Source organism: Podarcis melisellensis (genome assembly GCF_964234715.1).
Source record: "Podarcis melisellensis genome assembly, chromosome: 7".
In the NCBI taxonomy this organism is placed as follows: Eukaryota; Metazoa; Chordata; class Lepidosauria; order Squamata; family Lacertidae; genus Podarcis; species Podarcis melisellensis.
In genome coordinates, this window is record NC_138539.1 from 77,194,794 (window position 1) to 77,220,113 (window position 25,320).

At 41.8% G+C, this 25,320-nt stretch overlaps 1 long non-coding RNA gene across 1 annotated transcript in view; it reads left to right on the plus strand.

Moving 5' to 3' along the window:
* LOC309374307 overlaps positions 1–24,285 on the plus strand; it is a 28,921-nt gene extending 4,636 nt beyond the window's left edge. Inside the window, exon 3 of the long non-coding RNA XR_014170508.1 lies at positions 24,092–24,285. This is a non-coding gene — a long non-coding RNA (uncharacterized lncRNA). The remainder of the gene's footprint in view (positions 1–24,091) is intronic.
* Positions 24,286–25,320: the final 1,035 nt, after the last annotated feature.

The following is a 25,320-nucleotide window of genomic DNA, read 5'->3' on the forward strand; positions in this document are numbered from 1 at the left end:
ATAAGGCAGTGAAAAATGGGCCAGCTGAAGCCTCTAATAAAGCTGCTATTTGAAGAAAATGCTGCAGAGAACTGGAGAATCTGGAAGCAAGGGTTTGAATTTTGCAGCATTGTAAGTAGAGCAGATAGGGACGCAGGTGGCACTGTGGGTTAAACCACAGAGCCTAGGACTTGCTGGTCAGAAGGTCAGCAGCTTGAATCACCACAACGGGGTGAGCTCCCATTGCTCGGTCCCTGCTCCTGCCAACCTAGCAGTTCGAAAGCATGTCAAAGTGCAAATAGATAAATAGGTACCGCTCCGGCGGGAAGGTAAACAGCGTTTCTGTGCGCTGTTCTGGTTCGCCAGAAGCGGCTTAGTCATGCTGGCCACATGACCTGGAAGCTGTACGCCGGCTCCCTCGGCCAATAAAGTGAGATGAGCGCCACAACCCCAGAGTCGGTGCCGACTGGACCTAATGGTCAGGGGTCCCTTTACCTTTATGTGTAACTTGTACAGGCAATCCTCATTTTGTGAGGGGGTTCCATTCACATCGGCAAAGCACATGTATGCCCATTCTGCTCTGTTCCGCCCCCACTCAGCCCCTCTCTGCCCTTGCCCTGCCTCTGCCCTTCCCCTTTTCATGATGCCTTTCTAACGTTTTGGGGCCACTTCTGAGTTTGGTGCCGTGCCTAAATCGGTTGTTGCCTGTAATGGGGTCTCTTGTCTGTACCACAAGGTGGATGAGGCACCATTCTTGTACAAGAAAAAAATCCTTTTTTGATTTGCTACCTGTCAGCTGGTCATTTTTTTTTTGCCAGACATCGAAGCTGAAACTGACAAAGTTCCACAACACTTCTAAGGTTAGAACTGGGCCTTTTCCATAGGGGCCTCCCCAGTTCTGTGCACCTTGCCCTCCACCTCTTTTTTTTTTTAAAAAAAATATTTTATTAAGTTTTACATAACAATTCTAAATTCATTATTATTATATATTCATTATTAAATTCATTATTCTATTCTATTATTATTATTATTATTATTATTATTATTATTATTATTATTATTATTTTCTTTATTTACAACATAGTCCACAACAACTCATACATGCAAACAAACCTACCACCAATTTTATTTTATTTTAAAATTCAGACAGATCATTCACCTCTTCATTTAGGATTCTCTAAATCCCTTGATTTCCCCTTTCATGGTTACCATTATCAATCTTTCCCCCCCATCTGCTTATCTTATTTTCTCTAATTTGTATAAAGAATAATAATTCGTTTTTTGTATAAACATTACTCAAATCCTGCCAAAGTTTTTAGTTCTTTACAACGTTCTCTTAAGTACATTGTAAATTTCCCTCATTCCTCCTTAAAATCCTTCTCTTCCTGGTTTCTGATTTTCCAAGTCAGTTTCGCCATTTCGGCATGGTCCATCATTTTCATCAGTTATTCCTCTCTGGTTGGAACTTAGTTTCTTTACATCTCTGGGCCAGTGGTATCCTCACTGTTGTCATTGCGTACATGAATAGTCGTTTCTGCTCCCTCTGAATCTCTGTACCTAAGATGCCTAACAAAAAAAGCCTCTGTTTTGCCCCAAATGTTATTCTAAACATTTTTTTTTCAACTTATTGTAAATCATTTCCCAGCATCCTTTAGTTATTGTAATGGTTATATGGGGTTGCTCGTGCGTACGTTGCCGCCGCTCCTGGCTAGGTTGCCTGGTTAAACCGTTTCCTGGCTGGACAGCCCTTCACTTCGTGGCTGTTTCAGTCGCTAGCAGAATCCGTCAGTAGGAGTTTCTTGAACTTCTTCCAGCAAAGAAGTTCTTTGACGCCAAGTCTACGCCTACTTTCCCTGTGCGGAGGTCTTCTGCGCAGGGTGGGTGTGGGTAGAGGAGGACCTGTGCTCTCCTCGCTGGTCTCCGGCGAAGAGTCCTGGAGCCCCCTCGCTGATTCCCCCATCCGCCCCCCTTTATCCCTGGTGTTACGCTGATTTCCTTCCCCAGTCGATGTGTTCCCTCTCTCGCTGCTGGGCCCTTCTCCAGCATCGCTTGGGAGCCTTGCCTCCACTACTGGCTCCAATGTCAGTTCCCTGACAGTTATCTTGCATGTCCACCACATATGGTAGAATGTGCCTTCTTTCTCCTTACATTTCCTGCAAACATTGGAAGCAGTTCTATACATTTTTGCTAGTTTTACAGGTGTTCAATACCACTGACATATCATTTTCATATACCGTATTTTTTGCACCATAACACTCACTTTTTTCCTCCTAGAAAGTAAGGGGAAATGTCTGTGTGTGTTATGGAGGGAATGCCTATGGGTGGCATGCCTATGGATTTTCCTCCTCTGAAAACTACGTGCGTGCTATGGTCAGGTGCATGTTATAGAGCGAAAAATATGGTTGTTTTCCTTCAATGTACAGCACGCTGTAAATTTTAAGTCCATAATTTCCCCCAAGATGAAAATTGAATATTGTGCCCAATGTCTTGTACCCAGTTTATCATTACTGATTTAACTTCTTCGTCCTTAGTATGCCACTCTAGAAACAATTTATACATTTTAGAAAGCAACTTCACATTATTTTCCAATAATCCCTTTTCAAACCATGAAATTTCTATGCTAAATCCATTTTTTCTTATCTATTTTAAACAAACCATTTACCTTGCACCTCTCTTTATGTGTTCTAGCAACCAGGAGTTTTATCCAGGCCTTTAAAATTCCGAATATTATAGTTTTATTTTGAAGCTGCTTTAAAGTAAATTTGGTTTTATGCTCCTACTAAAAAGCTTTTGCATGTTCTCATTTTATTATTAATTTTTATAATGTTTATTTTTTATTGTGAAAATTATAAAAAGCCATCTTGAAATAATGTTATGGATAAGGTGGGATACAAATATGTTAAATATCACTAAAGTACTTTGGATCCTTTTCTAACTATTGTTTTGTTTATTGTTTTGTTTTATTTTAAAATGAAGGGTGTTGTAGGATGTATGGGGTTGTGGAACTTGGCTGTGCTTTGATCCAAAATCTGGGCACCAGTTGGTACCTATTAAATAATGGATATTATTCCACTCATTACGCTTTATTCATAGAGAAACAATCCAAACCATTTCACAGGAAAGAATTTTTAGGCTAGTCATACTGCCAGCTATGAACAACAGTCCAATTTACTCAGCTCCTTCTTTACTGCTTATAAGAAACAGTAGAAATGTTCATTGTGCGTATTCAAATTAGTTTTTAGCTTTGCCAAATCCAAATTATAATGTAAATGATTGACCTATTCAAATATTCATAGTTGTCTATTTGCACATCATTATCATTAGTTGCTGTCTTCCCTGATTAAATCTTAGCCTGAGCTTTGTACGTGAATATGAATCCGTTTCATGTGTATTGTATCAGTTTCTTTCACTCCAGATGATGTCTTCCTTAGACTGGATGCAAAGCTGTGTCCTTATTCAAAATGGTAGCCTCTCTCGTGACTGTGGTTTCGTTGCATCTGCAAAATTCAAAGTAGGAGAAGGATTTGAATTAGGAACTACGAATCAGGAATAAGCCATAAGCTTATGGTGCACAAGCTCTATGCTGCTTCCCCCCCTTTTTTTGTCGACTGACTTGCAGGGATTAAATAAAACAGCTTCTCCAAGGTAGTATTGTATAAGGGATAATTGGATACAACTCTGTGTCTAAAATGGTGACTAAAATACAATTGGGTGATATAGTATCACTATAATCTAATTAATTCAATTGCACCCAATTGCACTGCATAATTCTATATATATAGATAAAGGTAGGAATTGCTGAAGAGAGAGGTTTGGAAGAGTCTCTTTTGTAGCAGAGTTGGCACAATGGCAATCACTCTGAACGCATTAAAACTTGGTTAGATTTAAATATTCCCTCATCCACCTTTATACAAACGTTCCCAACAAAAATACCTAGGCTAGAATAAATCAAAGTAACTTTGCTTTGCAAATGAGTGAAGATTTTACTCACAGCTAACACGCACAATATGGCTTTTTCCACTGCCATATATTTAGCATATTTGTTACCCATAGACTTGGAACAGAGAACCTCAGTCCCAAGGACCTAATGTAGTTTCTCTGTCTCGCTCCTCAGACTCTTCCCCAACCCGGATCCCACACTGACCTTGCTCTGCACCTTCATTGATGGCTCTTGCATGGCTGGGATGTGTTTTTGAACTGTGATCATGTCTCTTGCTTGCTTGGATGTTATTTGTTGGCATCTGTCTGTTTTGAGAGACAATGGAGTGCGCATCCAGGGCTGAAGTCAAACCAGCAGCACTGAAGTGACCTGGATGGAGAGAGCTGCGTTCATCACCGCTCATCACCTGTAACCAATAAAGTTGTGGCCAATTTTAGCCCATTAACCTTAATTACGGTGTCTTGTGTCTTTAATTCTGCTGGGGGGAGGCAGGAACTTGCCATGCAAATGCATGTGGTGGGAAGGAGAAGCTCAAGATGGTTAATGTGCTATAACGGCCACTAGGATGTTATTAGCTCAAAAATGGAAAGATGAAAAGATACCAATGAAAGAAGAGTGGCAAGCAAAACTTTTTTTTTTACACATCATTATTATTAGCTTATTAAATGTTACAAAAAATGAATAGAAAAAAAGAAATAGAAACAATACATAACCACACATAAAAACATTTTATCTACACAATTTTCCAAAATGCAGACTAGAAAAGAAGAAAAACAAAAGATAAAAGAAAGAAACAAGAAAAAGAATGAAGAGAAAAAATACTTTTCGTAATCGATTATTCCAAATTCATACTTCAAACATTACAATATTTAAATCCTACTTAAAATATTATAAAAGACTTCCACCGCATTCACCACACATCTCTTGGTTATCTAATTTGCCTTTATATCTGTTCTTCAGTCACTTCCTTTCCTTAAATTCTTTCATAGTCCATCTAATCTTTGTATTCTCTGTATTCTTCACAAGGTTAGTCTAAGCACAACCAAACTTTTGTATTTGATCCCTGTTTGTGTAAATATACATTTAAGCATTCCCATTGTTTCTGTACCATAGTTTTAGATTCATGCCTTATTGGCAAGAATGGCAAGCAAAACTTATGGAGTATGCTGAAATGGCAAAACGTTCTGGGAAACTCAGAGACAAGGACAAGAGAGACTTTAAAAAAGACTGGGAACCATTTATGATGTATTTACAGAAATATTGTAAAGACGTGGACTCACTAGCAGGGTTTGAGTAAACACTTACAATTAAGAAAACAAGGGTCAAAGACAAGGAGCAATAATTGGGGGAATAACAAAGTGTAAGATGTAATTTGAAAAGATAAGAGTATAAAAATGATAAGAATATAAGACTATTTAGTTAAAAGGTTTCAAAATGAAGGTAAAATGAAATAAGCAGGAGAAGCAAATGTTTAAAGAACCAGAAGAGGAGGTTGAGGGAAGTCAGAGGGGGGTGGGGTAAGATTTAGATTTGCATATTTTTCTTGTGTGTGATGGTGGTGATTGTGTTGAATGTAAAATTGTAAAATTTAATAAAAACTACCTCAGATATGCAGATGACACAACACTGAAGGCAGAAAGTGAGGAGGAATTAAAGAACCTTTTAATGAGGGTGAAAGAGGAGAGCGCAAAGTATAGTCTGAAGCTCAACATCAAAAAAACGAAGATCATGGCCACTGGGCCCATCACCTCCTGGCAAATAGAAGGGGAAGAAATGGAGGCAGTGAGAGATTTTACTTTCTTGGGCTCCATGATCACTGCACATGGTGACAGCTGCCACGAAATTAAAAGACACCTGCTTCTTGGGAGAAAAGCAATGACAAACCTAGACAGCATCTTAAAAAGCAGAGACATCACCTTGCCGACAAAGGTCTGTATAGTTAAAGCTATGATTTTTCCCAGTAGTGATGTATGGAAGTGAGAGCTGGACCATAAAGAAGGCTGATTGCTGAAGAATTGATGCTTTTGAATTATGGTGCTCACTGGAAGGACAGATCCTGAAGCTGACGCTCCAATACTTTGGCCACCTCATGAGAAGAGAAGACTCCCTGGAAAAGACCCTGATGTTGGGAAAGATGGAGGGCACAAGGAGAAGGGGATGACAGAGGACGAGATGGTGGGACAGTGTTCTCAAAGCTATGAACATGAGTTTGACCAAACTGCGGGAGGCAGTGGAAGACAGGAGTGCCTTGCGTGCTCTGGTCCATGGGGTCACGAAGAGTTGGACACAACTAAATGACTCAACAACAACAACAAATTTAAAAAAGAAAAAAAAGATGGTTAATATGGGGCAAATGGCAAGGGGGGTTGTGAGTGGAGCAAGCAGATGTGCAGCTCCTAGTCAACATATGCTTTTCACTGGGTTTATGTGATGCTTATTTATCCGGGTTTCAGAAAAGAGCCACAGAACTGGAAATCGACTTTGCTTCTTCTAAAAGGCTGCACTGCAATTCAGCCATATCTGCCGCAAATCTCTGCTTGCAACATAATCCGTATCTTTGCCGGTTGATCCTTCAGAATAAGATAATAAGAATGGGAAGCCACTGAGACAGATCAGAGACTGTATGATTAATAGGAAACAAAACCTAGGAGCTTCTTTCATTTACAGTCCTGGAAACACATCCTTGTTTTAAACAAGCAAGCCCACCGTCTAATTGGATTGATGACTTCTGGCATTTGCATATATGTGTGTGGATGTACATGCTGCAGGAGCTGTCGTAGTTTTGCTAATTGCAGACAGAAAAAGGAGAACCCTAAGTTAGGAAGAGGAGGCGAGACCAATTAGTCCTCCAAAATTATTGGCTTCAAAGGAATTTAGGAGAAGAAAGCCATTCCACAGCAATCTAATAGGCTTGCCTAGATTTGGCTCTTATATTCCAAGTTACTCCTACACATTAAAGTATTTATCACGGCACTAGAATGCTGCATTAGGAAGGATGAAGAACATCATAACACGAAATCCCTTGTTCAGAGCTAAATTAAGTTTAAAAACGGGAATGAGGAGCTCGCTTTCCTCCATCAAACATGAAGGCAAAGATCTCTTCAGCAACAGAACCTGAAGCTGTAAGTTTAGTCCTGAGAAACAAGGTATCTGAAACATGAACCAATGTTATATAAGATCATATTGTACCAACCACACCATATTAGCAGAACTTGAGTGATACTTGTAAACACAACAAATACGGGAACAATATTAAAGAATATAAAACTGTGCGAAAAAAACAATGACAGTATAAACAGTACAATGAGAATGATTGGAAGAAACGTTTTGTCAGAAGTCTTTTTTATTTAAGTGTTTATTTAAGTATTAATTAGGAAGTTTAAGTTTTTTTATGCCCATAAATCTGCTTTTTCTTCTTTCCTTTTTTCTGTATTTTCTTTTTTCCCCTTAATTGTTTTTTCTTTAATTTTCTTTTTGTAGTATGAGATTGTAAATTCGTTGTATATGTGTGTAATTTAAATTAATAAAGATTATTTTGATTTAAAAGAAAGAAACATGATCCAATGAGGTAGAGAGGGTGAATTTCTTTTCAGATTTTCCTGTTCTTGGTGGGGTTATACTCCCTCTGAAGGAGCAGGTACGTAGCTTGTGGGTTCTTCTGGGTCCATTGCCATCACCTGAAGCTCAGGTGGCCACAACGGCACAGAGTGTTCATCTAGACTTACTTTTTGTGCCATGTTTCTAGGCACAGGTCTGGGCTTCCAAGCTCTGTGTCCAAGCAGTTATTTTCCCCTGTCCTGGTGCTTTCCCTGAGAAAATTTGCAAACGGCAACCAGAGCTTCAAAATGCTGGTGCGTACCTGGAAAGTGCAGAACAAAAGGTAGTCTGGATGAGCCCTGAACTAAGGGATCAATGGGACCAGTGTAGGAAACTCAGAAAATATTGGACACCAGTCCTTCCCAAAGAGTAAAGGTAAAGGGACCCCTGGCCATTAGGTCCAGTCGTGACCGACTCTGGAGTTGTGGTGCTCATCTCACTTTATGGGCCAAGGGAGCCGGCGTACAGCTTCCGGGTCATGTGGCCAGCATGACTAAGCCGCTTCTGGCGAACCAGAGCAGTGCACGGAAACCCCGTTTACCTTACCTATTTATCTACTTGCACTTTGACATGCTTTGGAACTGCTAGGTGGACAGGAGCAGGGACTGAGCAACTGGAGCTCACCCCATCACGGGGATTCGAACCGCTGACCTTCTGATTGGCAAGTCCTAGGCTCTGTGGTTTAACCCACAGCGCCACCCGCATCCCTCCCAAAGAGTAGAAAGTACCAAAACTATGACTACATTTGCCAACACCACTACAAATTAACAAAATTAACACTTAAATTTCATTGCTAAGCCATCTTTAAAATACTGTGCAATTCAATAAAACAACTAACGTAATTTCTGTTTACTTATTCTATCACCTCTTTAACCACTTGATTCTGTTGATTGTTTACAATGATCATTAGCCTGTATCTATAAATGTGCCGCACTTTGAACATCTCTTAGGAAGCAGGGACTCCTTATTCTTTGCCATTATACATTTTTAAAAGTGCTATATAAATGCTAAGTACTACTGGTTGAATGATCTGAGGCCTTGGGTTTAACTTGCCTGCCTGGCATTCTCTTTATAACATCTTGATAAGCAGTAGATAAGGAGAGAGATCTTTAGATTCTGTCTGGATTTGGTTGATGTAAGAAATATCTTTGTCAGGCTCTGCTCTTCAATGACCCTGCATAATATTGCAAATCAGAGCTGTGGAAGATGAACAGATTTGTTGGCATGAGTTTCTTTAACAAAGGCACATGGTTACATAAATGGCAAAATAAGCCCTGCAGGAACGCATAACGAATCTTTAGTTTTCTTTCCTGTGGATGCTTGCTAACGTTCTTGGAAGCAGCCACAGATACAAAAGCATTTGGAAGAGAGAAAATGAAAGGACGAGAAGGAGCTTTCATAAAGGAAATGTTTGAGACGGATGCTTAAAATTTCCAGGGGAGAGGGAGACTTTGTAGGCATCATATTCAGGTTGGTTCATACCTGCTGGAAATTGGGCAGGGGTGAGGAATCTGTACCCCTGTGGGTTTTGTTGGGCTCTACCTTCCATCAGGTCTGCAATAATTCATGCTGTATTATTATTATTATTATTATTATTATTATTATTATTATTATTATTTATACCCCGCTCATCTGTCTGGGCTTCCCCAGCCACTCTGGGTGGCTTCCAACACAATATTAAAATACAGTAATGCATCAAACATTAAAAGCTTCCCTAAACAGGGCTGCCTTCAGATGTCATCTAAAAGTCTGGTAGTTGTTGTTCTCTTTGACATCTGGTGGGAGGGCGTTCCACAGGGCGGGCGCCACTACCGAGAAGGCCCTCTGCCTGGTTCCCTGTAACCTCGCTTCTCGCAGGGAGGGAACTGCCAGAAGGCCCTCAGCGCTGGACCTCAGTGTCCAGGTAGAATGATGAGGGTGGAGACGCTCCTTCAGATATACTGGTCCGAGGCGGTTTAGGGCTTTAAAGATCAGCACCAACACTTTGAATTGTGCTTGGAAATGTACTGGGAGGCAATGTAGATCTTTTAAGACCAGTGTTATGTGGTTTCGGCAGCCATTCCCAGTCACCAGTCTGGCTGCCGCATTCTGGATTAATTGTAGTTTCTGAGTCACCTTCAAAGAGTGCATTGCAGTAGTCCAAGTGGGAGATAACCAGAGCATGAACCACTCTGGCGAGACAGTCCACGGGCAGATAGGGTCTTTGCTCCAGCTGGCTGCTGGAAAACTTAAAACAGCAAATCAGTTCCTCCCCTTCTGTATTTTACTCTTGAGAACTTTGTTATTTACATCCCGAAAGTCACACCATTGTTGTCTTTTAAAGCCTGATTTATAATTTCTGTTACTTTGACCCATCCTCATTGTGAGATACACATTATTATAACTGAAGCAAGGCCACCTCCATCTTTGTTATAACTGAAGCAAGATTAATGTCATCTTCTATGGAATGTTGGAATTAAGTTCACTGCATGTATGGCTTTGAAAGAAAATACAATGAAAATGATGTACAGATGGTACTTAACCCCAAGTAAATGAGCTAAAATGTATAGAATGAAAAATAGAATACATTGGAAATGTAATCAAAAAGAAGGAGATTTTTACCATATGTGGTGGACCTGTGATAAAGTTAAAGCATTTTGGGAGAATATATATCATGAGTTAAAGAAAAAGTTAAAATATACTTTCCCCAAGAAACCCAAAGCATTCCTGTTGGGAATGGTAGGAGATGAAATATCTAGATTAGATCAGAAACTATTTATGTATGCCATTACAGCAGCAAGAACTTTAATTGCCCCAAAATGGAAACAACAAGACATACCGACGATACAAGATTGGCAGACAAAGATGATGGACTATGCGGAACTGGCAAAGCTGACAGGGAAAATCCAACAGCAGAGTGTGACCAAGTGTTCCAGAGAGATTGGAGTAAATTTATTTATTATATAGAAAATCAGTGTATACCATTAAAAACACTATCAGGATTGAGATAAAGCTTGCAACGTTTACAATATTTTTTCTACCTGTATTTTAAAAATTTGAATAATTTAGAAAAATGTAGAATTGTGATGATATAAATGAGTGGATGTAAGATAAGTCTTAGAAAACCAGAAGACGGGTAGAGGGAAGTGGATAGCTCAGCAGAGCTAAAAAAATAAATATGTATTATTGTTAAAAATTTGGAAATCTCTCTCTCTCAATGCCATCTTGTTGCAGGCTGATGTCCAAATTGTATATTCTCATCATGCTGAAATGCAAGCTTCAGAAAGGGGAAAGGGAAAGTGGAAACACAAAAGGGAAAGTTGCAAGGGCATGACCTTTAGAACGAGGATATAAAAAGGATGGGGGGGGGAGAGAGGAAATAGACAATGCCACCATTTCCTCTATCCTCCTTGATCTAAAAATTGTATCAGAACATTCAAGGAATGTGAAAGCTGGTGGATGAGCAGAATTCAATACGCACATCAGTTGATCCAGTGCAGACTGGGTCAGTTGGTATTAGAATTTGCAAATACCAAATTCCTAAAGTGCCTCTAACTTTCAATGTGCTTGACACTCTTAGGATACCTGCTGACCCCCTCCTCAAATTTCTTTGACTATCAGAGCTTTGGCTGGTTGTGACAATGAGCTGGGCATTTTTAGCTACAGCTCCACATTCTCACCACAGCCCTATTGAGGGAGGAAGGCGTCTTTAAAGTTATTTAAGCACACTTTGCTTCAACAATTTCACTTTCAAAACTAGCATTCTAATGCGCACCTTCAGCTAAACGTCCCATTTGTCCTGTTCCTCACTGCAGTCCTGCATGAAGGCTCCGAACAGCTTCCTCTTTCAAAAGGGATTTCTGTTGGCTGGATGAGCTTTTATCATCTTTAAGGGCAATTTCTTGCACAGTATCTACCTGTCACCAGCAGTGTATGTTTAATGCTTACTGTTCCAAAATTGCTTTTGATTTCTACAGGTTTTTTTAAATGATTTTGAACAACCTGAGGGAACCAACCTTTGGATCCAGAACCAAATGAAAAATAATTTTAAAACTTATGTATTCACAATATCTATACAGTCATACCTCGGGTTACAGATGTTTTGGGTTGCGTGATTCCGGGTTGTGCACCTGGAAGTACCGGAACAGGTTACTTCCAGGCTCCGGTGCTTGCGCATGTGCAGAAGTGCTAAATCGCGCTTCGCGCATGCGCAGAAGCACCGAATCACAACCTGCGCGTGTGCAGATGCGGCGCTGTGGGTTGCGAATGCTGCAGGTTGTGAACGTGCTTCCCGCATGGATCATGTTCGCAACCTGAGTGTCCACTGTATAAGGACAAGAATTCCCCCACTTTCTGCTATCAAGGTTGTGTCATCTGCATATCTGAGGTTGTTGATATTTCTTCTGGCGATCTTAATTATGGCTTGGAATTCATCCAGTTCAGCCTTTTGCATGATGAAATCTGGGAGTTCTCGGTCCACTTACTGCTTAAGCCTGCCTTGTAAAATATTAAGCATAAATTTGCTAGCGTGTGAAATGAGTGCAATTGTGCAGTAGTTGGAGCATTCTTTGGCACTGCCATTCTTTGGGATTGTGATGTAGACTGATCTTCTCCAATCCTCTGGCCACTGCTGAGTTTTCCAAACTTGCTGGCATATTGAGTGTAGCACCTTAACAGTATCATCTTTTAAAATTTTAAATAGTTCAGCTGGAATATCATCACTGCCACTGGCCTTGTTATTAGCAGTGCCCATTTGACTTCAGGATGTCTGACTCAAGTTCAGCAACCACACTACCTGGGGTGTATGAGACATCCATATCTTTCTGGTATAATTCCTCTGTGTATTCTTACCACCTCTTCTTGATGTCTTCTGCTTCTGTTAGGGCCATTCCAGTTTTGTCCTTTATTATGGTAATCTTTGTACGAAATGTTCCTTTCATATCTCCAATTTTCTTGAACGGATCTCTGGTTTTTCCCATTCTGTTGTTTTCCTCTATTTCTTTGCATTGCTTGTTTAAGAAGGCCCTCTTGTCTCTCCTTGCTATTTTTTGGAAATCTGCTTTCAGTTTGCTATATCTTTCACTTTCTCCCTCAAATTTTGCTTGCCTTCATGGATCACTGGCTTATCATGGCGAAGGGGCTTGAATAACTCAGAGAAGCTATGAGCTATTCCATGCAGGGCCACCCAAGATGGACAGGTCACAGTGGAGAGTTTTGACTAAACGTGATCCACCTGGAGCAGGAACTGGCAAGCCACTCCAGTATCCCTGCCAAGAAAACTCCATGGACAAAGTTGTATTTACATGCATTGAATATTTATGGTCTTTTGGCAGCATGCTTCTTTTCAGCCAGAGGGCAGTAGAATATAGATTATGCTGTGTCTCCCTTACATAGGAAATGGGATGTTTAGTTGATGGTGCATGTTAAAATGCTAATTTTTAAATTGAAATCATTGAAGCAAAGTGAACCTTAAATAACTTTAAAGAGGTGTTTCCCTCCCTAACATGATTTAATGTGTGATCAGTAATAGCAACATTAACCAAAGATGCATCAGAATCCCTCAGGAGACTTACACTTTATTAAATTGCATCCCCATTCAGCACATTTTTGGAGCCTTTGTTGCTACAAACACTTCAGGGGTAGATGGGATACTGCTGATTAAGATTTGCTCTGCAAAGTGCAAGGAGAAATGAGCTGTGTGAATTGACTGTCAGGCTACGAAAGTGAAGACCCTTAGTTTATTGCCAACAAAACAAAAAACATCCATGTGAGTTCTACCTTTTCATCCACAATAATAAACTAAAGTGGATCTCCTGAAGGTCCAGTTGCTGGAAATCACAAGCGAAGAGAGGGATGTTACTCCCAGGTCCTGCTTGCCACCTATCAGAATGGGAATCTAGACAAGATGGACCATTGGCCTGATGCAACAGACTCTTCTTATGTGGAAATGCTCTTTGACTAGGTGGCTGTGTCTACTTTGTTGTTGTTTAGTCATTTAGTCGTGTCCAACTCTTCGTGACCCCATGGACCAGAGCACGCCAGGCACTCCTGTCTTCCACTGCCTCCCGCAGTTTGGTCAAACTCATGCTGGTAGCTTCAAGAACACTGTCCAACCATCTCATCCTCTGTCGTCCCCTTCTCCTTGTGCCCTCCATCTTTTCCAACATCAGGGTGTTTTCCAGGGAGTCTTCTCTTCTCATGAGGTGGCCAAAGTATTGGAGTCTCAGTTTCAGGATCTGTCCTTCTAGTGAACACTCGGGGCTGATTTCCTTCAGAATGGAGAGGTTTGATCTTCTTGCAGTCCATGGGACTCTCAAGAGTCTCCTCCAGCACCATAATTCAAAAGCATCAATTTTTCGGCGATCAGCCTTCTTTATGGTCCAGCTCTCACTTCCATACATCACTACTGGGAAAACCATAGCTTTTACTATAGGACCTTTGTTGGCAAGGTGATGCCTCTGCTTTTTAAGATGTTGTCTAGGTTTGTCATTACTTTTCTCTCAAGAAGCAGGTGTCTTTTAATTTTGTGGCTGCTGTCACCATCTGCAGTGATCATGGAGCCCAAGAAAGTAAAATCTCTCACTGGCTCAATTTCTTCCCCTTCTCTTTGCCAGGAGGTGGTGGGCCCAGTGGCCATGATCTTTTTTTTTTATGTTGAGCTTCAGACCATATTTTGCGCTCTCCTCTTTCACCCTCATTAAAAGGTTCTTTAAGTCCTCCTCACTTTCTGCCATCAAGGTTGTGTCATCTGCTATGTCTACTAGCCTAAAGCTATTCCTTACTTTCAAAAATTGGATCTTTGCAGAGCTTTCTAAATTTCTCCATCAGGCGCTAGAAGAAAATGGCTTTCAGAGTGGGCACATTCTATCTGGCCTGAGCTTGTAAACAATAATTATAATTTTTTTTCTGTGCGTAGGTGTTCCTAAATACCTTAACTCTTAATATCTGTGGCTGGCTCACCTTAGCAATACGTTTGATGACTTGCTCTTTGGGAGCCCTCCATCAGTGTTTGCCTGTGGCTGCAAATTTCGTTAATAAGTTATTGACAGTTTGTTTTGCCTTCTGGATCATGCTCTGCCTCTGTTGTAAATAATGTAGCATTAGGAATCAAGCTTCCCAATTCCAACTAGGCAAGAAGAGATATGCCGACCCCCAAAGCTTTAATATGAAAAACAGGAAATCGATTCGTTGACATTTTCAATCTTCTGCATCTGCACAATCTATTAATAATGTTGCATTTGCAAAAGAGGATTCCTAACCCCCTCCCTCCCATTTTTATATAACACCATGCAGCAGCAGCACACAGTGGCTTGGGAGAGCATATGAGCGTCTTTTTGAAGAACTAACCATGCGTCAAAATCCAACTTGAAGCCTTATGTATTCCATGCTCTTCTTCTAGTAGAAAGAGGTTCTTGGCAAACTGGGACTCGCAGCTGTCCATGGAGGCGCAGGTTAATTCTGTGTCCACTGCGGCTGTCTACCAGCTCCATCTGGTACGCAGGCTGAGACCCTACCTGCCTGCGGACTGCCTTGCCAGAGTGGTGCATGCTCTAGTTATCTCCTGCATGGACTACTGCAATGCGTTCTATGTGGGGCTACCTTTGAAGGTGACTAACTGCAATTAATCCAGAATGCAGCAGCTAGACTGGTGACTGGGAGTGGCTGCTGGGACCACATAACACCGGTCCTGAGAAATCTGCATTGGCTCCCAGTATGTTTCCGAGCACAATTCAAAGTGTTGGTGCTGACCTTTAAAGCCCTAAACAGCCTCGGCCCAGTATACCTGAAGGAGCGTCTCCACCCCCATCGTGTCCGGGCTGGACACTGAGATCCAGCACTGAGGGCCTTCTGGCAGTTCCCTCATTGCGAGAAGTGAGGTTACAGGGAATCAGACAGAGGGCCTTCTCGGTAGAGGCACCCGCCCTGTGGAACACCCTCCCGTCAGATGTGAAGGAAATAAGCAGCTATCTTCTTTTTAAAAGACATCTGAAGGCAGCCCTGTTTAGGGAAGTTTTTAATATTTAATGCTGTATTGTTTCTAACACTTGATTGGAAGCTGCCCAGAGTGGCTGGAGAAACTCAGCCAGATGGGCGGGGCATAAATAATAAATTATTATTATTATTATTATTATTATTATTATTATTATTAAAAGGTCCTTTATCCTGTTTTTTCTGCCTGTTGTAGTAATTGTAATTTCCCAGTGGGAAAACTGCTTTTGGCTCACCTGGGCATGGTGGAGGTGGTTAGGATTGCACTAGAAAATCCTTATTCCTTTACGGCAATTAAATTATTATAACTTGCCTTTTGATACTTTTGAAAGCATCAGTATTGCCTTATATGTTACCATTCCTTTCTCCAGCTGCCTTAGAATCAGTTTTCAGTCTTTGTAATTGGAACTAACTTGTTTTTTGTTTCGTTTTGTAAAATTCTCCATAAGACTTGCTCAAATTTGTTTCCCTGTCTTTGCCCATCAGTCCTGGGAATCTGTTATATCCAGCCAACACTAGAACAGATACAGACTTATTCACAATAATATCTTGCAACAAGTCTATAAAGCTCCACATCTCATCATTTGTCTGCAATGCCTAATGAGCTGAACATAATGCATTCACTCCATAATTGGAGCTTCATGTCAGTGTAGCCAATTATGAATTGCAATCCTTGTTCCTTTGAACTTCTTACCTGAAATTTATTTTTTCTTTGCTTTTAATTCAAGCAACTATGATCATAGACTTTCAGAGAATACTAGAGAATTTATTTATTTGTGGCATTCAGTGACTATTGCCTGACTTAATTTGCTTTGTGCCTTGAAATATATTACTGGTTAACATATATTTAATATCAGCATCCCCATTCTCATACTGAGTATTGAATGGCTAAGTTTCCTATTGGTTTCCATATCTGAGAGACCAGGGACACTTCCAGATTGAATTGCACTCCAAAACAGCAACAGTCACTTTTTCTGGCAAATTCAGATTGTGAAATTAAAGTTCATTTGGAGCCCTTGCACATACCGCCACAACCCACCCCCCCTTCCACTTTTATGATAATGAATGTGATAGAAAACTGCTGGTAAATGAGGAAAAATGTTTTCTGAATATAACACCATCTAACCTCTCTACAAACCAACCAAAATGAATGTTAAGTAAATGGTTGATATCCCCATGAAATCTGTGCAAACAAATTGAGGTAAATGCTCAAGAAGGGAGACTGTCTGGAAGCAACCTGGTGTCATGAGCCCCAGTGAAGAGTGGGTCAGTAACAAAACAGCCAGTGTCAGTGAAGTTAACCCTTTATTCAAAGAAACCAACACAGTGCAGCCTAGTGTAGTAAACACACAGCAACTCTTCCCAGTAGGTCTTGCCCAAATGAGGCAAGACTGAAGGTCCCTGCCTTTCCATGGTTCTCTACGGCTTCTTCCCCAGCAGCTTAAGGCTCTGTCGTCTTGTCTCTCTTTGCTCCACCCTCTTCATTTCTATGCATATTCTGGGAGATTGGGGGCGGGGGACTGGTCATAGCAGGAAGGGGAGACTCCCTGGATTTCTCAGCAGTCTGCCTTGTCTCTGTCTCCTGGCCCCCGCCTCTCCTGCCTCTGATTCAGGACTGCTCTCTGCCCCAGCTTCTTCCTCTTCGCTAAACCCTGTTGCCTCTTCAGCTTCCGACACCTCCTCTCCCCAGTCTGCCTTCTCTTCTCCTTCTGACCACTCATCGCCATCCTACCACCAATCCCTTGGCTATGAGCCTTCTTATCCGGGGGTTCCCTTGAGGGTTCCCCCAGCCAGAGCCTTCCACCACTCCTCTGCATTCTGCCATTTTATGACACCTGGGTTGAGATTTGTAGAGCCCAGTGAATTAGAAAATATCACTTTAAAGTCTTAGTTTGCTTTCAAGGCCATTCCTAGCTTGGTTCCTTTTAAATCATTCATTAATTATGTGAAACTTGTTTTGTTTTTTAAGTTTGTGTTTTAAGAGCACTTACGTGATACCTCAAGACAAAGCACCAAAACATAAAGATTATTCAAAAGAAGAAAATACAAACTAAGCTAATAACTATTTAATTAATTTGGCCATGTTTATTTCTGCATGCATAATGTTTAATATTGTTGCTTATGACTACCGTCATTACATTTTGTGCCTTTATATTATTATAATATTGGTATGAGGAGTTTGGAGGAGGAGTTTGGATTTGATATCCCGCTTTATCACTACCTGAAGGAGTCTCAAAGCGGCTAACATTCTCCTTTCCCTTCCTCCCCCACAACAAACACTCTGTGAGGTGAGTGGGGCTGAGAGACTTCAGAGAAGTGTGACTAGCCCAAGGTCACCCAGCTGCTGCATGTGGAGGAGCGGGGAAGCGAACTCGGTTCCCCAGATTACGAATCTACCGTTCTTAACCACTACACCACACTGGCCAGTTTTGAGAAAAATGCACCCTTAAATTTAGAATTCTGTGAAGGCTAAATGAAAGGAGCATTTAAATTGTGAATGTGTGTGTGTTTTCCTGTGAAATGACCTTGTCCTTGGTATTTCAGTGATTTTCAGGGAGAAGGATTCACTCTGCAGGTTTGGGCTCTAACCAATTACACACCTATCTCCTGAGTGTTACACCAATGTGTTTCCCAAATGAGAGCTTGGAAGCATAAACATACCTTTTTATGAATGAGCAGACGCATGTCCTCTCTCGTTCCACCTAGGACTACATAGCAACTATTGAAATTATGCATGTTGATTTCTCACACAAAGCAGTTCAATTGAAATATGTAAAATCAATTAACCTAAATTGGTTCGAAATATCCTGTTCACATTCAGTGGAAACCAGTGCATGCTTTTTCATTCTCCTAGTAGCATGGGTCCAGTTGAATATAATTGGAAAGATTACTAAAGCACAGTGTCATGAATTCAAGTGGTAGAGGAGAATGTTTTATCATAGCAAAACATTTTTATGGGTTCGTAGGTACAAGGGGTGGGCGATAAAGGCTGGAGCAAATAGGAAAATGATGAGACTGAAAAATCAGGACAGAGCCCGGCCTTGAATTCAGGGAACCTGAGAACAGTAGTCAGAGAGTTATTTTATGGGTAATATAGGAATAAAATTAGCTAGGAGGATCTCAGAGGTTTATTGTGTAAGTTTCAGTGAAGCAGATGTTTGTTTGTTTGTTAAACATACAGTATCTCACCCTTTCAGTTTGATAAAAATTTTCATACAAGCTTACATACCACAAATATAAAATTACACGCTGGTTAGCTTAACATCTATTCTGGGTAAACCAATTCTCAGAATTTCATGAAGCCTATAGAGCAGGCTTCAGGACGCGGGTGGCGCTGTGGGTTAAACCACAGAGCCTAGGACTTGCAGATCAGAAGGTCAGCGGTTTGAATCCCCGTGATGGGGTGAGCTCCTGTTGCTCGGTCCCTGCTCCTGCCAACCTAGCAGTTCGAAAGCACATCCAAGTGCAAGTAGATAAATAGGTACCACTCCAGTGGGAAGGTAAACAGTGTTTCCGTGCGCTGCTCTGGTTCGTCAGAAGCGGCTTAGTCATGCTGGCCACATGACCTGGAAGCTGTACGCCGCTCCCTTGGCCAATAAAGCGAGATGAGTGCCGCAATCCCAGTTGGCCACGACTGGACCTAATGGTCAGGGTTCCCTTTACATTTATAGAGCAGGAGTGGTGAACCTTTGGCCCTTCAGATGTTGCTGAACTATACAGTACTCCCATCAGCTTCAATAATACTGGCCAGTAGTTATGGGTGGTGGAAGTTGTAGTTCCACAACATCTGGAGGGCCAAAGTTCCTCACACCTGATACAGAAGAACAAGTTCTGCGGCAGAAGAATCAGCATGGCTTCCATGAAGGTAAGTTCTGTCTTACTGAGCTTGCAAAGTTCTTGGGGAACATATCAAATATATGTAGAAGAGAAGCAACAAAGGAAGATATTGTCTACCAGAGCAGCAACTTTTTTATTTATCAATTATCTCATTTGGGGTTTTGCTTTCTGAATTTCAAATAAATCATGCTAAGGTCAGTCGAGAGGGATGCCCGACTATTTAGTTCATAGTGGTTTTGCTTTGATTTCATCTGGGCAGGAGTAAATAAAAGTTGTGTTACCTTGTACCGCCCACCGGGAAAACTGTATGGGAAGAAATGAATTGGTTGCTAGTCAGGCAGCAAGTCATTTTACTGAAGTCTTGTTCCTGAAGTCAAATACGCCTTAGTTTAATTTTGATGGGATTTAATTTTAGAGCCATGTTTAACAATTCTATTTTATGTACTGTGTCTGATGTCTTTCTAGTCCTTGTTTCTCCTGTTCTGATTAATTTGTGTGACTGTGTGGGTGCTGTGTAGCATCTATTGGCATCCTCCACATAGCTTATTTTCCATTCTCAGTAACTACCAAGTGGCTTATTAAAGTAATGCAAGATCTCGTTTTCAATTCCCAAAGGAACCTCTAATGCTATGGGAATAGAGGGATGTAATGCAGGGGATGTTTACAATCCCTCAAGACATGTGTGGAAGGGAATTAAATGGTAGAATGCTTTGGAAAATTTACAATAGTGAGGAGTTGTTGAAATTTGTGAGCACAGCAACAAAAGGAAGCCAACCAATCCTGCTGGCATGCCATGTGTACCCAGGCTACCGGGACACGGGTGGCTCTGTGGTCTAAACCACTGAGCCTCTTGGGCTTGCTGATCAGAAGGTCGGGGGTTTGAATCCCTGAGACAGGGTGAGCTCCTGTTGCTCTGTCCCAGCTCCTGCCAACCTAGCAGTTCGAAAGTACACCAGCGCAAGTAGAAAAATAGGTAAATGGTGGGAAGGTAAATGGAGTTTCCATGCGCTCTGGTTTCCATCACAGTGTCCCGCTGCACCAGAAGCAGTTTAGTCGTGCTGGCCACTTGACCCAGAAAGCTGTCTGCAGACAAATGCCAGTTCCCTCGGCCTGAAAGCGAGATGAGTGCTGCAACCCCATAGTCGCCTTTGACGGGACTTAACCATCCAAGGGCCAGTGGAGCAATGGATAACGTGTCTGACTACGGATCAGAAGATTCTAGGTTCGACTCCTGGCTGGCTCGGAAAGGGTGTAATTTCAAGGGACGCTGGTGGCGCTGTGGGTTAAACCACAGAGCCTAGGACTTGCCGATCAGGAGGTCGGGGGTTCGAACCCCTGTGACGGGGTGAGCTCCCGTCGCTCGGTCCCTGCTCTGTGACAACCTTTTGGTCAGCAGTAGAGTAAAGCCACATGCTCCTGCCAACCTAGCAGTTCGAAAGCACATCAAAGTGCAGGTAGATAAATAGGTACCACTCCAGCGGGAACGAAACAGTGTTTCCGTGTGCTGCTCTGGTTCGCCAGAAGTGGCTTAGTCCTGCTGGCCACATGACCCAGAAGCTGTACGCCAGCTCCCTTGGCCAATAAAACGAGATGAGCACCGCAACCCCAGAGTCGGCCATTACTGGACCTAATGGTCAGGGGTCCCTTTACCTTTACCTTTAACCATCCAGGGGTCCGTTACCTTTTTCTGTTTTGCCCAGGTGACCCATCATGTCCAAAAGACTGGATGCTTCCTAAAGGATTATTGAAGGCTGATATAAATCTTAACATCTTTAGATGAAGACAATCTCAAAAGTGCTTTCTCAAATAGGTGTACACCAGATGAAACCATACACACAGACATGCAACGAAGAGTCTGTCTTGTAGCTCCTTAAGGTTTACTAACAAAAACAATGTAGCACAAAATTTGTGGACTTGAATCCACTTCTTCAGATGCAAGAAGTGGTGATCTTCACTTGGCAGACATAGACGATACAAGGGGGGAGCACAAAGAAGAAGGAAGGTGAATGGCAATGCAATGCAAAAAAAGTAGAGTCATTGACAATTAAATGTAATGTTTGAGATGACCGTAACAACAGAAATTGCTTGTAATACCATCACTACAGTTTTACTATGTTAATTAGCAGGTGTCGTGGAGCAGGAAACCAATGGGCGACCTTCCACAACGTTTTTCTCAGAGAATAGACATATTAATGAATTTGGCTAATTTAGGCCCATTAAATAGTCTTAATCTGAGTAAAGCTTAGTTGAAAACCATCCATAGTTCCTATTCAAGCCTAATTAGCTATATTCAAGCTTCTGGAATAGTTCGAGCTCAGCAATTTCATGCTATGGTTGCCTTTTGGTATTCCTTTGCTGGAGAATGACAACCTTTTGGTCAGCAGTAGAGTGTCCTGGAAGATGAACAGAGCAGTTTCTGAATGTTGCAGTTTCTGATATTGTATTTACTAAGCTTTATGTAGAATTATCACAGACTATACAAATGGGGAGAACGTTTCAAGTACCTGATGAAGTGGGCTTTTGCCCGTTAAAGCATATGCTGCAGTCTTTAAGGTGCTGCATGACACTCTGCTGGTTTTGCTACAACAGATGGACATGCTACCACTCTGCAGGTTGTACCCCAAATTTCACCTGTGGGCTGCAATATCAATTATCCCTGAGGCCTTTCTACATGTTCAGAAAAAGCATGTGGTACAGCTCTTCTAGGTCTGTACCACTTCAGAATATAAATGTGGGGGGGGGGCAATGTCAGTCCCCCCCCATTCTCCCTCAGAAGTTGGCTCCCCTAACTCCGATCCTCAGTTTCATCCAGAACTGCGGTTCTTATGAATTGCTATTGTGAGTTCCTGGGGAGTGAGAGTCATAAGATTATGCATGAAGCTGCTATTACCCAACTGCTCAAAAAACAGCGAAAACCTGTTTTCCAAAGACCGAAGTTGTGTTGTCTCATGTCCCTTTGCAGCCTGTTGTGTGATTTGATTTGTTCACACCACCTATTCCAGCACCGCAATGTGAGTAAACATATCTGAGCGACTCGAAACATTTCAACAAAAATGCGGTGGATTTATAATGGAAACCTGAGGCAGGATGAATGGGGTGTAAAATGCTACAAAATGAACCCATCTTCATGTCAATGTCAGGCTAACCATTGGATAATATAGCACAAAATTTCCCCTTGCATAGATCTGAAATTGGGCATTTGAAGTATAAACTCCTTTTTCAGTGCTCTGTTCAAGTCCTATCTTCTCCAGCAGTTGTGCCTAATTTAGCAATATAGTTTCCATTTGTCTTTTAGATAGAAGACTTGAGTCTGGATTACGAGGAGTTCATGCAAGAGCTATCTCAGCTTGTTTCTGCATGTGCAGCTATTAAAACTGATGCTACCTGCACGATTCTAGATCTGCTACTGAAGGTAGCCGCCTCACTCTGTCTAAGGATAGGGCCGGCTCTGCAAGTGTCCTCTTAGGAAAGCCTCTCCATCTCCTTTCCACAACATACAATATGGGGATAATTCATAATAATATACCTTACAGGATTGTTGTAAAGCTGATGCACATAATATACATAAGTGCTTTGCAAACTCTGAAAGTCTAATAATAGGACATCTATAATTCCTCTATGTCAGATGAGTATGATGGCAAAAATCTGCAATGATAAGCAGCTCGGAGTTTCAAACACCAACCTTGTATACAAGGAAAATGAAACTTTTATAATATTGAGGGGGAGGCTGGGCAACAACAAAGCCACTTGGATCACAGCTTGTTGTTGGGATTGTCAGACAGGCCACTGCTGAAACATGTTCTTAGCTTGAAAGATAGGTTTCATTAACCGAATTGACTGGGAATGTTTTGTTTCAGCGGGCAGAGAGTAGTAAGAGATTTCATTATTCTTTTTTGCTCTGTCAGCCCCAAATGGAATGTTTCAATATGCCCAAAATGAGCTATTTCATTTCAGCTTGTCAAAGTGAACTCTCTCTCTCTTTCTCTCTGTGGAAATATTTTACCTTCTTATTAAAATATGCTGTTGAGTTTTGTTTTCTTTTTCAACCGAGTTGTTGGAAAAGGTCCACGGAACTTCAGAAGAGATTGGTTTCTCTGGTTGTGATGTAAGTTGTGCTTTAAAAATAAAAATCAGAGAAATCTTAATGACCAACATAGTTCAGTCAGGGCAACAGAGACATTAGTGGTCCTCTAAGCAAGAGTAGGGACGCGGGTGCCGCTGTGGGTTAAACCACAGAGCCTAGGACTTGCCGATCAGAAGGTCGACGGTTCGAATCCCTGCAACGGGGTGAGCTCCCATTGCTCAGTCCCTGCTCCTGCCAACCTAGCAGTTCGAAAGCACGTCAAAGTGCAAGTAGATGAATAGGTACCACTCTGGCGGGAAGGTAAATGCCGTTTCCATGCACTGCTCTGGTTCGCCAGAAGCGGCTTGGTCATGCTGGCCACATGACCCGGAAGCTGTACGCTGGTTCCCTCGGCCAATAAAGCGAGATGAACGCCGCAACCCCAGAGTTGGTGACAACTGGACCTAATGGTCAGGGGTCCCTTTACCTTTACCTTTAAGCAAGAGTAATGTCTAAAGCTAGAATGGACAATCTTCAACTACCACCATCCCTGGCTGTTGTCAGTGCTGGCAGGGGTTGATGAGAATTGGAATCTAGCAAGATCTGCATAGTCACAGATTCCCTAGCCCAGGTCTAAACAATGAAATACTTGAGCATATATCACTGAAGAACTGCTTCTCATCACATGATTCTGCCTTCCCACCCAGGTCTTCAGTGGAGGCCTTGATCCACATCCCACCATCAAGTGGGAGTTTTCTCCACTATGATTTTGGAGTTCTGCTCCAGGAGGACAGAACAGGCCACCTATGATGCTTTTTCAGTGCCGTGTGATAAGTTTTATTCGGCCATGATTTGAATTTCACTTTCCCTCCTGTTGTACTTAAAGCTGTTGTTTTGTTGATTTCATGCCGTTTTATAATGAACTGGTTTTTATCTTCCATTTCGGGGTGGGGGGATGAATTGTCGCAAGCCTTGGAGATCCCATTATTGAGCAGGAAAGCGCAGGGTGATATGTCAGCAAATAAACAAAACACACGAAATAATGAAGCCAGGATTAGTCAGTATCGGATAATTCCAGCAGCAATTGCTTTTTGTTCCCTGCTATATAGCTCAGTCCACTTTAAAATTGTGTTTCCATAGGTCTGCCTTTGGTAGGAGCCGAGGAAGCAATTTAAAGTTGAAGCATATTCTGTGCTGCCCTTGAGTAGCAATTAATATCATTTCTGTGGATCCCAATTTCTTCCTGGCTTGCTAACTGCCATTTTTCACAGCTTAATGCTTCCCTCGTAGTTGGCCAATTTCCTGGAAGACCTTGGAAGAAATTCCATAATATGGAGACTTCAGCATGTCTGAAGTGGTTGTTACCTATGCCAGCGAACCATTCAAACATTTCATATTATTTCGGCATTCTCCCCCCCACCCAATCAAAACCCCAACGTTGCCTACAGAGGCATGTATCTGTCTTGTAAGATATGTCAGGCACTCTTGCTATTCTTCTGCTGCCTACTGGGTAATGTTGGCTGCAGCTCTGACAACTGTGACAAACAAGAAATGAAAAATACATTGGCATCATGTGCGAGAGAGATATACTTCAGCTAATGTTGCTGATGAAGTATGGCAGAGCTGTTCAAAAGGCTCGTAATATTTCTCTGCTGTTTTCCCTTCTAAAACGGAGGGCTCATCCACATGCCCACTTGCCCCATGTCTAGAAAGCACGGGGTCCAAGCAATTTTCTGCTTCTCCCACTGCCTCCCCCAGGAAAACCCACTCTTTAGTGCTGAATCAGAGCAAATGTCAATCCTTTCGCCCCCTCCGCCATTTAGGTGAGATTTGAAGCAAAACTCTCACCCATTTCAGTTGCCTATACTAAACCAACTTTCTGCTCCTCTTAGCACAGCTGTCTACTTTTCCCTTTTCTTGCGAGGAATCCTATTCA